This window comes from Rana temporaria, chromosome 9 (assembly GCF_905171775.1).
Source record: "Rana temporaria chromosome 9, aRanTem1.1, whole genome shotgun sequence".
NCBI classification, from domain to species: domain Eukaryota; kingdom Metazoa; phylum Chordata; class Amphibia; order Anura; family Ranidae; genus Rana; species Rana temporaria.
Genome location: NC_053497.1, coordinates 127628369 through 127642003, shown reverse-complemented (window position 1 = coordinate 127642003; position 13635 = coordinate 127628369). Strand labels below are relative to the sequence as shown.

At 46.1% G+C, this 13635-nt stretch overlaps 1 protein-coding gene across 1 annotated transcript in view; it reads right to left on the bottom strand.

The window, feature by feature from the left end:
- Positions 1–13635, bottom strand: part of ENTPD2 (ectonucleoside triphosphate diphosphohydrolase 2) — an 80634-nt gene that overhangs the window by 62580 nt on the left and 4419 nt on the right. The window lies entirely within an intron of this gene.

The window sequence follows — 13635 nt, the reverse complement described above, 5'->3', positions numbered from 1 at the left end:
TATGTCACAGTACATGTTGGCATTCATGGTTCCCTCAATGGACTGTAGCTCCCCAGTACCGGCAGCACTCATGCAGCCCCAGACCATGACACTCCCACCACCATGCATGACTGTAGGTAGGCATGAGCTCCGGCGTGTTCGCACAGTCCACGTGCAGAGCCCGCCAGGAAGTCTGCACGGCGCTGCGCTAATCACAAGCAGGGAGACATTGTCCCGATGCTCGGCTGCAGCGGTCGGGAAATGTCTCCCTGCCTGTGGTTAGCACAGCGCCGCGCAGACTTCCTGGTGGGCTCTGCACGTGGACTGTGCGAACACGCCGAAGCTCACCCCTAACAGTAGGCAAGACACACTTGTCTTTGTACTCCTCGCCTGGTTGCCGCCACACACTCTTGACACAATCTTGGTCTCATCAGACCATAGGACATGGCTCCAGTAATCCATGTGCTTAGTCTGCTTGTCTTCAGCAAACTGTTTGCAGGCTTTCTTGTGCATCATCTTTAGAAGAGGCTTGCTTCTGGGACAACAGCCATGCAGACCAATTTGATGCAGTGTGCAGCGTATGGTCTGAGCACTGACAGGCGGACCCCCAACCCCCTCAACCTCGGAGGCACTCATACATCCATTTCCCCAAGGACAACCTCTGGACATGACACTGAGCCACGTGCATTCAACTTCTTTTGTCGACCATGGCAAGGTCTGTTTTGTTCTGTTAAACCATTGTATGGTCTTGGCCACTGTGCTGCAGCTCAGTTTCAGGGTTTTGGCAATCTTCTTATAGCCTAGGTCATCTATATGTAGAGAAACAATTCTTTTTTCAGATCCTGAGAGAGTTCTTTGCCATGAGGTGCCATGCAACTTCCAGTGACCAGTATGAGAGAGTGAGAGCGCCAACACTAAAAAAAAATTTAACACACCTACCAATTCACATCTGAGATCTTGTAACACTAACAAGTCACGTGACACTGGGGACAGAAAATTACTAAATTTGACCCAATTTGGACATTTTCACTTAGGGGTGTACTCACATTTTTTTTTGGCAGCGGTTTAGACATGAATGGCTGTGTGTTGAGTTATTTTGAGGGGACAGCAAGTTTACACTGTTATACAAGCTGTACACTCACTACATTACATTGTAGCAAAGTGTAATTTCTTCAGTGTTGTCACATGAAAAGATATAATAAAATATTTACAAAAATGTGAGGGGTGCACTTTTGTGAGATACTGTATGTATGTATGTATATATATAAATATAAAGGTGGCGTCACAGTGCACCTCAGTTTTGATATACAGGGTAATTCACTGGAACAAATGGTTAAAACTTGGCATGAATCCTGAAAATCACTGGCAGTTATGAACTGTTGAGTTATAGTTTGAGTGCCCGATAAAACGGAGCCTTAAAAAGATATTCATACCTTCTATTCTAAGCAGACATGTATTAACCGCTTGCCGACCAGCCGCCGCAGTTTTACGGCGGCAGGTCGGCTCGGCTGCGCAATATCACGTAATATTACGTCATCTCGCGAATCAGCCAATAGGGGCGGGTGCGCGCCCCCCGCTCGTCCCTGGTCGGTGCGATCACCGCCGGGCACATACGATTGCTCGTTACAGAGCAGGGACCGGGAGCTGTGTGTATAAACACACAGCCCCCGGTCCTGTCAGGGGGAGAAATTACCTATCGCCTGTTCATACAATGTATGAACAGCGATCAGTCATTTCCCCCAAGTCAGTCCACCCCCCCCTCAGTTAGAACACACCCAGGGAACATACTTAACCCCTTCCTCGCCCCCTATTGTTAACCCCTTCCCTGCCAGTGGCATTTTTATAGTAATCAATGCATTTTTATAGCACTGATCGCTATAAAAATGCCAATGGTCCCAAAAATGTGTCAGAAGTGTCTGCCATAATGTCGCAGTACCGTTAAAAATCGCTGATCGCCGTCATTACTAGTAAAAAAAAAATATTAATAAAAATGCCATAAAACCATCCCCTATTTTGTAAACGCTATAACTTTTGCGCAAACCAATCAATGCAAACCACACACTAATGCAATAGGCTGCACACATCAATGAACGAGTAGTCATGTGTGCAACCATCGACCACTGTATGGTAACAATTGATCATACAGTTCACAAATACTCTCCAAGTAGGTGCTGTACTATTGTGTGTGTCAGCTCTAGTCTTCCTTTACTCCCTGGAAACAACTGACCCAACCTAGATGCAGGCAGATGCAATGATCTGGACGTGGCTGATAACAGTTTGCAGCATTGTTTAAGTCTCACACACACACACACACACACACACACACACACACCTCATGACCCTTTACACACTTATTTGCTTGTTCATACCAGCACATGCAGAATTTAGATCCAAATTCTGCTGAACTGTGCCCTGACCTGAGGAATCTGCTGCCATTGCAGAAAAGCCTCAAAGTGGACGCACACACCATGTGATAACAGACATCTTCTGGATACAAACCCTGTCAGGGCAGGATGAGAATCTTGCAAGATATCAGAGAGAGGATCAGCTCTCTCAGCCTCGGAGTTAGTTGTACACCGACCTGTCCCCTCTGGCTGTAACAAGTCACTTTTCTCAGAAAAATAGTTTCTCATCTTGGCAGTCACAGTATGGAGTTGTAACTTCACTAACAATAGAAAAGACTCAGCTTGGGGAAAAAAAAAAAAAAAAAAAAAAAAAAAAAAAAAAAAAAATCGGTGCTCCCCAGCCATAGGTCCCCCTGACAACAAACTGCACACTTGTAGAGGAGAAATGTGTGTGCCAAGTTCCGGGTCCAGGAGACCTACGACCGGCCGGTACCGGGTCCCCAAATTCACCGGAGAAATTACCATTTAACATTGGAGTCTATGGAAGGGATGTCCGGCTTTGAAAAAAAAAAAAGTGCTCCCCGGACAAGAAACTTTGTACAATTGTAGAGGAAGCGCGGGGCTACATGTGTGCCAAGTCCCCAAAATCCAGGAGATCAGGAGCAAAAAAGGTGACTCGAATATAAGCAGAGGGGCATTTTCAAAAAAAAATAAAAAGTGCTAAAAAAACACAACTAGGCTTATACTCGAACATATACGGTAATACTCCCATCAAAGTAAGATCATGCTGCTAGGAGCAGGCAGAAAAATCCAATGTTAAAAAAATAAAAAGCATAATAATGTTCACTGGCTTAGGCACTTAAAAGTATATGGGCCAGATTCAGGTAGACTTACGAAGGGGGGAAATCAGTAGATACGCCGTCGCAAGTCCGAATCTCCGCCGTAGTATATTTAAGCATATTCTCAAGCTGAAATACGCTTAAATATTGCTAAGATACGACCGGCGTAAGTCTCCTACGCCGTCGTATCTTAACTGCATATTTACGCTGGCCGCTAGGGGCGTGTACGTTGATTTACGCCTAGAATATGTAAATCAGCTAGATACGCCTATTCACGAACGTACGCCCGGCCGTCGCAGTACAGATACGCTGTTTACGTAAGGCTTTTTCCGGAGTAAAAAGTTACCCCTGCTATATGAGGCGCAGCCAATGTTAAGTATTGACGTCGGGCCAGCGTCAAATTTTTCGTCGATTACATTGTTTGCGCAAGTCGTTCGCGAATAGGGCTGTGCGTAATTTACGTTCACGTCGAAAGCATTGACTATTTGTGGGTTAACTTGGAGCATGCGCACTGGGATACGTTCACGGACGGCGCATGGGCCGTTCGTAAAAAGCGTCATTTACGTGGGGTCACGATGATTTTACATAAAACATGCCCACATCTTACACATTTGAATTAGGCGGGCTTACGCCGGCCAATTTACGCTACGCCGCCGCAACTTACGGAGCAAGTGCTTTGTGAATAATGCACTTGCCTGTCAAAGTTGCGGAGGCGTAGTGTAAATAGGATACGCTACGCCTGCACAGAGTTACGCGCTCCCTACCTGAATCTGGCCCTATGCGTGTAAATTATATTGGCCAGAATAATCAATTATTCTAGCTGTTAAAATGAATTCACGCATCTGTAGGTGTGTAAATTAGGCAAGTAAGCTCCTTTACAAGCGCAGGATTGGGGCATTTTTTTTATACCTCCAAAAGCGTCAATTTTTCAGAAAGTGTAGGAGGCCAAAATGGCAAGCTGGTTGACACTCTGGTCACTTTATCTACATGGCTAAACAATAAAAAGGAGGACTAATCAACAGTTACCAGAAACATTTAATTTTGGTTAATGCTGGTCAAAGAGCACACACTAACCAGTGAAGGTGCCATTTTGGAACAGGTGTGTAAGCCTTCATTGCTGCTGCCCTGTTGCTGGAGCGGTTTTGGTCGCCATTCTGAGAGGGACCTCCCTGCCTGCCGTAGACACAGGATTGGCTTTGTAATAAGAGTGCATGTCAACCATTCTTATTAGGGTGGTCACGCCCCATCTGGTAAGCAGAGCATGAGCGTGAAGGGTGGCACCTGGCTTTCTTGGAGTCTTGTGTTTCCATCATGGCTGTGGGATCACCGAAATTTATGTTTTCTATTTTTCCTGGACTTCGATTACTTTGTTCAATTGCATGCGTTATTTGAGCACTAGAGCGCTACACTATTGTTTTACCATACAATAAATCCTGTGGCTCCAAACCCCATTTCATCAATAGGGGAACTGCCTATGGGCAGCTTAAATATAAACCACACACAGTGCAATAAGGTCTGGCAGATTTGGCATTGCTGGTAACAGTGAGGTGAAAAGCGGATCAATAAGAAGCATATTGTGGCTTTATGCAGCATCCTCTACCTTAGGTAGGTTAGTGCTAGTGTAGGTTTTTTTGTGTAAGCTGCCAGCGCAGGTAAATTTAGGCAGGCCTATGCTGTGACCTAGGCCTGTTTGTTTTGATCTGGGGGCAGGGAAGTGGTTTAGTATAGCAATAAGTGACTGACATGTGCCTCAGCTCTTGGGCGCCTCCTCCTATTCCAGGGAGAAGGCTCTGGAAAAGAGGCAGGGCAGAGAGCTGAAGTGACATGGAGTGCATGTGGGAACTCTGACCAATCCTCTAATAGGATTGGCAGGGGGGGTATATAAACCCATGGTCAGCCTGCTGGGAGAGAAGTTGTCGGCTGGGTGAACTGGATGATGGAGTGTTAGACTGTCATGTCTGAGGGAACCCCCTTTCCTTACACGGTCATGGAGATGGAGGAGACAGTTGGTCCGCTCTGGAAGAGGCATGCCAGGGGAGCTGGATGTAGAGCCAGAGGGAGAGACTGTGGGAGTTTTGTCTCAAGTCGCTGCAGTCAGGAGGGCAGGATTTGCAAGTCGGACTTGATGGGATCAGTAGTCTATCGACATTTATTCTTCTCAAGTGAATCGGTTGCTACCACAAAAGGGGTACTGCAGGCCACGGTCTCCCGGGACTTAGTCATGTGCTGGTGGTGTGACAGGAGTACTAAAGTTGGACAGTAAAGTAGTGTGCTGGAAGAAATGTTCTGAGGTAAAAGTCTGTCAAGTTTAGGGGCAGCCACCTTGTTCTGCTGAGAAGTGTGGCGCAGCTACTTTGCCGATATTTTGGCACCAGCTATCACGCAGCTCATAAACCAGTCATTCAAGGAGGGCATGGTAACAACCTTGCTGAAACAAGGCACAATTAAACCAATTTTAAAAGAAAAAACACCCTTGACCCCAAACCACCGTCGACCCATAACAGGCCTAAATGTCTTCTCCAAGATAATGGAGAAAGAAGTTGTACAACAGCTACAATAGCATTTAGACACCCATAAATTACTTGACCAGTTTCAATCGGGTTTCCGTCCAGGTCACGGGACAGAAACAGCACTGCTCAAAATATGGGATGACGCTCGAGGCAGCTGACGAAGGAGAATCTTGTCTTCTGGTACTGTTGGACCCAAGTGCTGCTTTTGATACTGTAGACCACAAAATATTACTGACTCGGCTAGCTGAAGTAGCCAGAGTCGCGGAATGCGATTTATCTTGGTTCGCCTCCTTTTTGGAAAACCACAAATAGTGAAACTGGGGTCTTTCACTTCTGAAGAATGCACGGTGTCATGCGGGGGCCCTCAGGGATCCCCTCTGTCACCTGTTCTGTTCAATATCTATCTCCACCCTCTTTTTGAAATCATCAGTAACCAAAAGTTACTTTATCACTCTTATGCAGATGACACACAACTATTTTCGCATCTGCAATAAAAAGGATCATTATCTCGAACTAGAGAAATGCCTTACTATGATAGAAAACTGGATGACAAAGAGTGATCTTAAACTCAACGGCTCAAAAACAGAACTTCTCCCGTATCACGTCAACCGAAAAAATCATCCTGTAACAACATGGACACTCCCGCCCATTCTGGGTAAAACCATCACCCCTAGCACCAAAGTAAAAAGTCTGAGTCATTTGACATCAACATGACAATGGATGCACAAATAGGGTCAGTAGTCAGCGGATCGCACCATCTGCTGCGCCTACTACGCAGACTCACTCCCTTTATCCCAAAAGAAGACATAGCAGTCGTGGTGGGTACAATTATCAACTCCAGACTTGACTATGCAAATGCCCTCTATTTAGGACTCCCCAAATACCAAATCACTCGTCTGCAAGTCGTTCAAAATACAGCCGCTCGACTAGTGACTGGGAAAAAAACATGGGAATCAATCTTTCAACCTTCACTGAGATCCCTTCATTGGCTCCCAGTAAAAGACAGAATCACTTTCAAAGCACTCTGCCTAACGCATAAGTGTATCCTTTTTTTGAAGAGCAAATAACATATTTAGACCTTGAAAAAAAAAAAAATCAAATAAAAAAAAAAATCAATGCACACCCCGTGTAAGGACTGCGTTTACCCCCACAGAGATGCATAGGTATTCCGTGCAGGAAGCCCCATGTATGCGAGTTGGAACGCAGAAGATGCACAGACACAGACGCTTCTCCCAATCTGACATCCATTTGGGTGCAGGTGCGTGTCCCTAAAAACTCACACCATGTGAAAGATTTATTAAATGCACATGGGAAGCAAAAGCTGGCCCACGTAGTCCAATTCAAAAGAAGAGCGACTGTAGCTCATATTGATGGAAAATATTGAGTGGTTTAACAACCACGTTATGACATTATTTAATATAGCAGAGCTGATTGTAAGAATGTCCCCAGTGTATGCGTTAAAAAATAAATAAAAAAAATGCTGCTGTATACCTTATTTTATAGCGTCGCTCATGTGATTGGCTGATGTCAGTGAGGGTTTCTCAGCCCTGCACGCAATACTCAGAATGGTCAGGGGTGGAAAGTGGGGTCCCCCAGAGTTCTGTGCTGGGACCAATCCTGTTTAATTTGTTTATAAAATGACCTGGAGATTGGGGTAAGGCCCCTTTCACACTGACATGTTTTTCAGGCGGTTTAGCGCTAAAAATAGCGCTGCTATACCGCCTGAAAAAATAAAATTGTGCCCTGCAGTCTTCAATGTGAACGCCCAAAGGTTTTCACACTGAAGCGGTGCGCTATCAGGACCACTCCAAAAGTCCTGCTAGCCGCATCTTTAGAGCGGTATAGGAGCGGGGTGTTTACAGCTCCTATACAGCTCCTTCCCATTGAAATCAATAGGAAACCATGGTAATACTGCCGACAATGGGCAGTATTAACCGTTTTTTGGCCGCTAGCGGGGGTTAAAACTGCACAGCTAGCGGCTTAATACCACGGTAAAGACGGTATAGCGTTGCTACAAATCGCACCGCTATACCGCCACCACACCTCTGCATGAAAGGGGCCTAAACAGCTCAATTTATGTATTTGCGGCTGACACCAAGCTAAGCAGAGCAATGACTTCTTTGCAGAATGTGTAAACCTTGGAAAAAGATCTGAACAAATGAATGGGGTGAGCAACTACATGGCAAATGAGATTTAATGTAGAAAAGGAGAACCTCTGGGGGAATCGAGGATGTAAAAGGACCTGGGGATCCTAGTAGATGATAGGCTCAGCAATGGCATGCAATGCCAAGCTGCTGCTAACAAAGCAAACAGAATATTGCCATGCATTAAAAAGGGGATTAACTCCAGGGATAACACGATAATTCTCCCACTCTACAAGGCTCTGGTCCAGCTGCACCTGGAGTATGCTGTCCAGTTCTGGGCACCAGTCTTCGGGAAGGATGTACTGGAAATGAGAGTACACAGAAGGGCAACAAAGCTAATAAAGGGTTTGGAGGATAGGTTGTGAGCACCGAACTTATTCTCTCTGGAGACAGGAAACTTGAGAGGGGATAGGATTTCCATTTACAAATACCATACTAGTGACCCCACAATAGGAATAATAATAAAAAAAAAAAAAAAAAAAAAAAAAAAAAACACGACACGTGGCCACTTACTCAAATTAGAAGAAAAGAGGTTTAACCTTAAACTACGTAGAGCATGGGTCTTCAAACTACCGCCCTCCAGTTGTCCAGGAACTACAATTCCCATCATGCCTAGTCATGTCAGAGTTTTACAATGCCTCATGGGATGTGTAGTTCCGCAACAGCTGGAGGGCCGTAGTTTGAGGATCCCTGACGTAGAGGGTTCTTTACTGTAAGCTCGGCAAGGATGTGGAATCCCCTAATTTAGCACAGACAACTGGAGGAGTATTGCAGCCTCACCATCACAGGAAGCTACATTAGGTGGCCTTCACAGGCAGGATCAAGAGACATTTCTGGGACTTTGCAGGGGGACTTCTCTAGAAAGGAAGTTTTATATATAGCTTCAGAACATATCATGCTGCACAGAGGTGACATCTTGATGAGGTAAAGCCAAGAACGGTTCCATGGCTGCAGATAAACAAACTAGGCCGTGGTGTACAATTCCTTCTGTTGCTCGGAACTCATTTAGTTCTCAACATGTATATTAAAATGTTCTGGCACATCTGTTTTATATTCAGACATTGGTATAAGCTAGAATCCCCCTTCAAGATTCAGACCTTTTTCCCCCCCAGGAGATATCCCCTCTGTATTACTAGTTACAAAAACGACATCCTGGCTTGGGCGTATCACGATTCCCACAACGAAAAGTAAATACCCTCCAGAGACCATCATGAGCCAATATTATTACATACAGCTAGATTCTGTAAACCAAAAGATTTCACAGCTGGAGGCAGTAAAATGATTTGCAGCCCAATGTAGAGTTGAACTGAGGATACGTCAAAGGTGTAGGGTTATCCTATCTAAGGAAGATCATTAAAGCTGAACTCCAGGGATGACATTTTTTGCACACTTGGTACAATGCAAGTATGCGAGACCTGAACGTCCACTGTGGAAGCCCGAGCGACTACAAGGATAGCGTCAGAACAATCCGCAGAAGAACTGGCATATCTATCAACCAGCAGAATCGCAGCTTGGCAAACAGAAATTCAGGAATGCGAATATGGGCAAGAAGATATAGTCGCTAGTGCGCATACATCAAAGCGCACGCAATGCGTGACAGACTCTGGCGCCCAGGGGCCTATTTAAAGCCTGCAACAGCAACCACTAACTGCTGGATGATCTTGTGTTTGAGTTCTTGGTCCTGCCGTCATTGGATTTCCTGTTACCAACCCCGCTTGCCTTTGACCCGTCTTATCTCCATGTATGACCCTGGCTTGCTCCCGACTTTGCTTGCTGCCTTACTCCTGGCTGATCCTCTGTGTTTGACTTCTGGCCTGGCTCCTGACTCTGCTCTTGGCTCTCCCTTCTGCCAAGTCTCACCCTGTAGTACGGTACTCCTGAGTGAATCCTGCCCAGCAGTGCGCCCAGCTCGTCAGCCGCCATCCAGTGGAAATCTTTTCATCACCTCAGCCTGTCGCAAATGGCAACCCCTGATTCTCCGAGTATAGCACTCCCTGTTACCACCTTCGGGGGTGTCCTGCACTTAGCCGCAAGGGAAGCCCTCTCAGCACTTTGGCCACCGACCAGGTACGTGACAGATAGTTATGGTTCCATAGCTTCCTGGTGCTATGCTGTTTAGGTACAACATATGCATACTACATAATGCCAAGCTGGCCCAAAGAGGCCATAAACTAACATCATTTTAACATGGGCAGATGATACAGTGTTTACTTACAGTAAAGTGGTTCTAAAGTCAAATAATGTTTTCTTAAATCATCCCCTCCAAAAAAAAAAGCCACACACCCCTATACCTGTTCTACCCCCCATGCACTAAACACTTGCTTGACTCCTCATGTTCCAGCACTATCCCATCTACAAGTTTGGGCAAAGCAGACTAATTTTCCATATAAATCAATAAGGTTTCATCTTTCATAGAATTAGATTGTTTGGTAATAATAAAGCCCCGTATACACGATCGGAATTTCCAAAGAAAAAAGTGCGACTGACTTTTTCCAATCGGAAATTCCGACCGTGTGTATACCCCATCGGAGCAATTCCATCAGAAATTCCGATGAATTCCATCGGAGTTTCGAAAGAGAACATGTTCCCTTTTACTCCGATGGAATTCCAATGCGATTTTGGTCGGACAAAAGTCGGATCGTGCAGTTTAGTTTTCTATGCTCCTATAAATGTAAAACTTGAGTGGTACCACCGAAATGAAAAAAAAAATTCAGCGGTGAAACCGAAAATCCGGGATGCACTTGGCCGACAACTAATAAATAAAAAATGTAAAATTAGGACGGGTGGTTTTGCAAGTCAATGGGATGTCATTTTGTATGAAGGTCAACGAGACGAAATTTTGCATTGAATTCATTAGGGGGCATTTTTGCATTGAAGTCAATGGGATGTCATTATCGCCAACTCCCCCCCCCCCCCCCCTATCGGCAAAACGCAAATTACTATTTTCAGACAACAACTTTCAGCGACCAATATATTGGTGCATCCCTATTGCCATCAGAATGTTGTACCTGCTTAGTTTATACTTGTATCCTATTACTGATATTTGTGCTACGTGGGCAGCACAAGCTACCAAGGCTTAACCTTTCTATGCCTGTTGCCTGTGCAGTGATGAAAGTGGGACTTTCTGTTCTCAAGCTGGCCATATGCCGTTGGAACATTTGAATGGAAATTCAGAAAAATCTCGGCTGTATCACGGGAGCACCCCCGCAAGAACTATCCCCCATGGGAGAGAGCTCCCATGAAGGTGCCGAGTTCTTGTGGGGGAGGAGCCGAGACAGCCGCCGAGGGACCCCAGAAGACCAGGATCGGGGCCACTGTGTGCAAAACGAGCTGCACAGTGGAGGTAAGTATAACATGTTTGTTATTTCTATATTTTTAAACAGGAACCTTTAGTGTCCCTTTAAAGGCAGCAAAACTTCACTGCTAGAGTGTTTTTTACTTAGTTACTATATATATATTTTATGTCCCCACTACAAAGATTAAGGCCTCATTCACACAGGCGGACTCTGTCGCTACGGAGTCCGCCTGCTTCCGTCAGCTCAGCGGGAGATCAGTCCGCAGATCTCAACTGAGCCGACCGATGACAAGCTCCTCTCTGCTCACCGAGCGGGGAGGGGCTTGTCGGGCACCGCTGTGTCCTATGGAGAAATCTGATGAAAACGGACAGCATGTCCGTTCTTATCAGATCTTACCCGATCCGCATTGACGGATGGGGACGTGGCCCCCATATGTCTGTTTTTAGTGGATCGGATGTCAGCGGACATGTCTCCGCTGACATCCGACGCTCCATATCGATGTGACAGATGGACCCGAACGGCCCGTAGTGTGAATGAGGCCTATGAGTGTAATTGGATTGATTGTTGTGGCCAACCAGACCAGCCCTTCCTTGAGATAAATAGGGGTCATTATTGCTTCATAAAATGGTATCTGCACGGTTTACAGCTCAGACTCATTATCTTCATGGGGAAAACTTTCCCGGCAAAACATGTAATAACCTTCCAACAAAGCCTCTTTCTTTACTTAAAATGGACTCGTGGTTACAGAGGGGAGATCTGAGACAAGGTATTGTTTCTGCAATCAAGTTTACCTGGTTATTAAATGCTTTTCCTTACAAGGGAACCTGCAGTAAGAGAAGTACGAACGCTTTCCTTCACTACGGAAAATGATGGCGCTCTGACCGGAAGACCCATCCAATGGCTTCAAGACTTTCTTAGCCTTCAACAACTCACTTCCAGACCAAACCCCATCCAATCTTAAAATTGCTCCCTCTACCCATCTATGTTGACTAACCTAGTCAAGATGTACACTCACAGGCCACATTAGGTACACCTTGCCAATACTTGCCAGAGTTTTGCCTTCATTCTTCATGGCATAGATTCAAAAGGGTGAAAACATTCCTTTAAGTGGATGTAAACCCGAAATGTTTTTTTTTTTAAAAGAGTAAGCGGAGGCCTTCAAACATACTGCAGGACGTTTAGAGACTGCAGACATGGTACAGAAGATGGTCAGAGACTGCAGACATAATACAGAAGATGGTCAGAGACTGCGGAAAAGATACAAGAGATCTATGCATCAATTGCAGCCTCATCAGTGCCCATCCAATGCAGCCTACCAGTGGCTCTGTGACGGGCTCCCCTCATCTGCCACCTTCTCTTTCTTCCCACCCATGCTCTTTATTCCCTCCTACTTGGGCACCATGGTACCTTCACCCACCACTCCGCTGTCTACAGCATCCTGCTGCTAGGCAACCACGGGGGAGGAGCCGTGACACAGATGCTGGGATGGTAGATTGGGGCGGGGCTTCAGTTGGGGCTGAGGATGATGTTTTCTGAGCAGGGCGCGATGCTGGCGGTCAGTTTGCCCCTGGGCGGTTGTGCCCACACTAGCGCGCCTGCCCACACACAAGGAGAAGAGGAGGGAGGGTAGCACTTTGGCGCCCCCACCTCTGTGGCGCCTGGGTGTAGTGCACCCTTCCAGGATCGGCCCTGTGTCCGCACATGCCTCTGACTTATATTGCAGAGGAATAGGGAGGATAAATCTGACCATGTCCAATACTGGATGCTGGTTGCTTAGAACACTAAAGAAATTTACCATACCAGTAGCTGCTACATTTCCCATCCTAGGCTTATACTCGAGTCAATACGTTTTCCCAGTTTTTTTTTGTGGTAAAATTAGGTGCCTCGGCTTATACTCGAGAATATATACGGTACCCATGTTCAGGCCGCTCCGGTCACATGATCTTCCCTGTGTCAGCTGCAAGGAAGAGGGAAGCGCCAACATTTTTTTTTTTTTTAAAAGCCTATGGCGTGTGAACACACCCAAAAACTCCACCCGGTGCAGAAAAAATGTGCACACACATAAAGAGTGTTCACAAAAACGTGCAGACGGGTGCAACGTCAAGTGGCCCTCCTGTGAAGAGGGACCCAAACCCTGATCCCCCGGGGCGTTAGGCTCCAGACGGGGACTGAGGTCTGAGCAACCGAAGCCGACACGGACACAACTTCCTCGGAGGGACTGCCGAAACAGAACCCTCCCAGTACTAGGTGGGGCTCCCCCGAAGGGAGACCCCATGAGAGCAAGTGAACTAAGCCAGAAGACCATGTCCACCTACTCCCAAGACATTCAGGGTTGGCCCGAGGACCGGCACCCTAATAGTCACACAGTGAACAAAAACGTGCACAAACAAAAATAAGACAAAAACGTGACAAACAGGCTTAAAATAAAAGAAAGTGGGGGAAAGGGATAGTGAAGAGGAGAGTGAAAGAAGTGATCATTGTGTTTAACAATGACCAGCCCCTCCGGCCAGGAAAAAAAAATT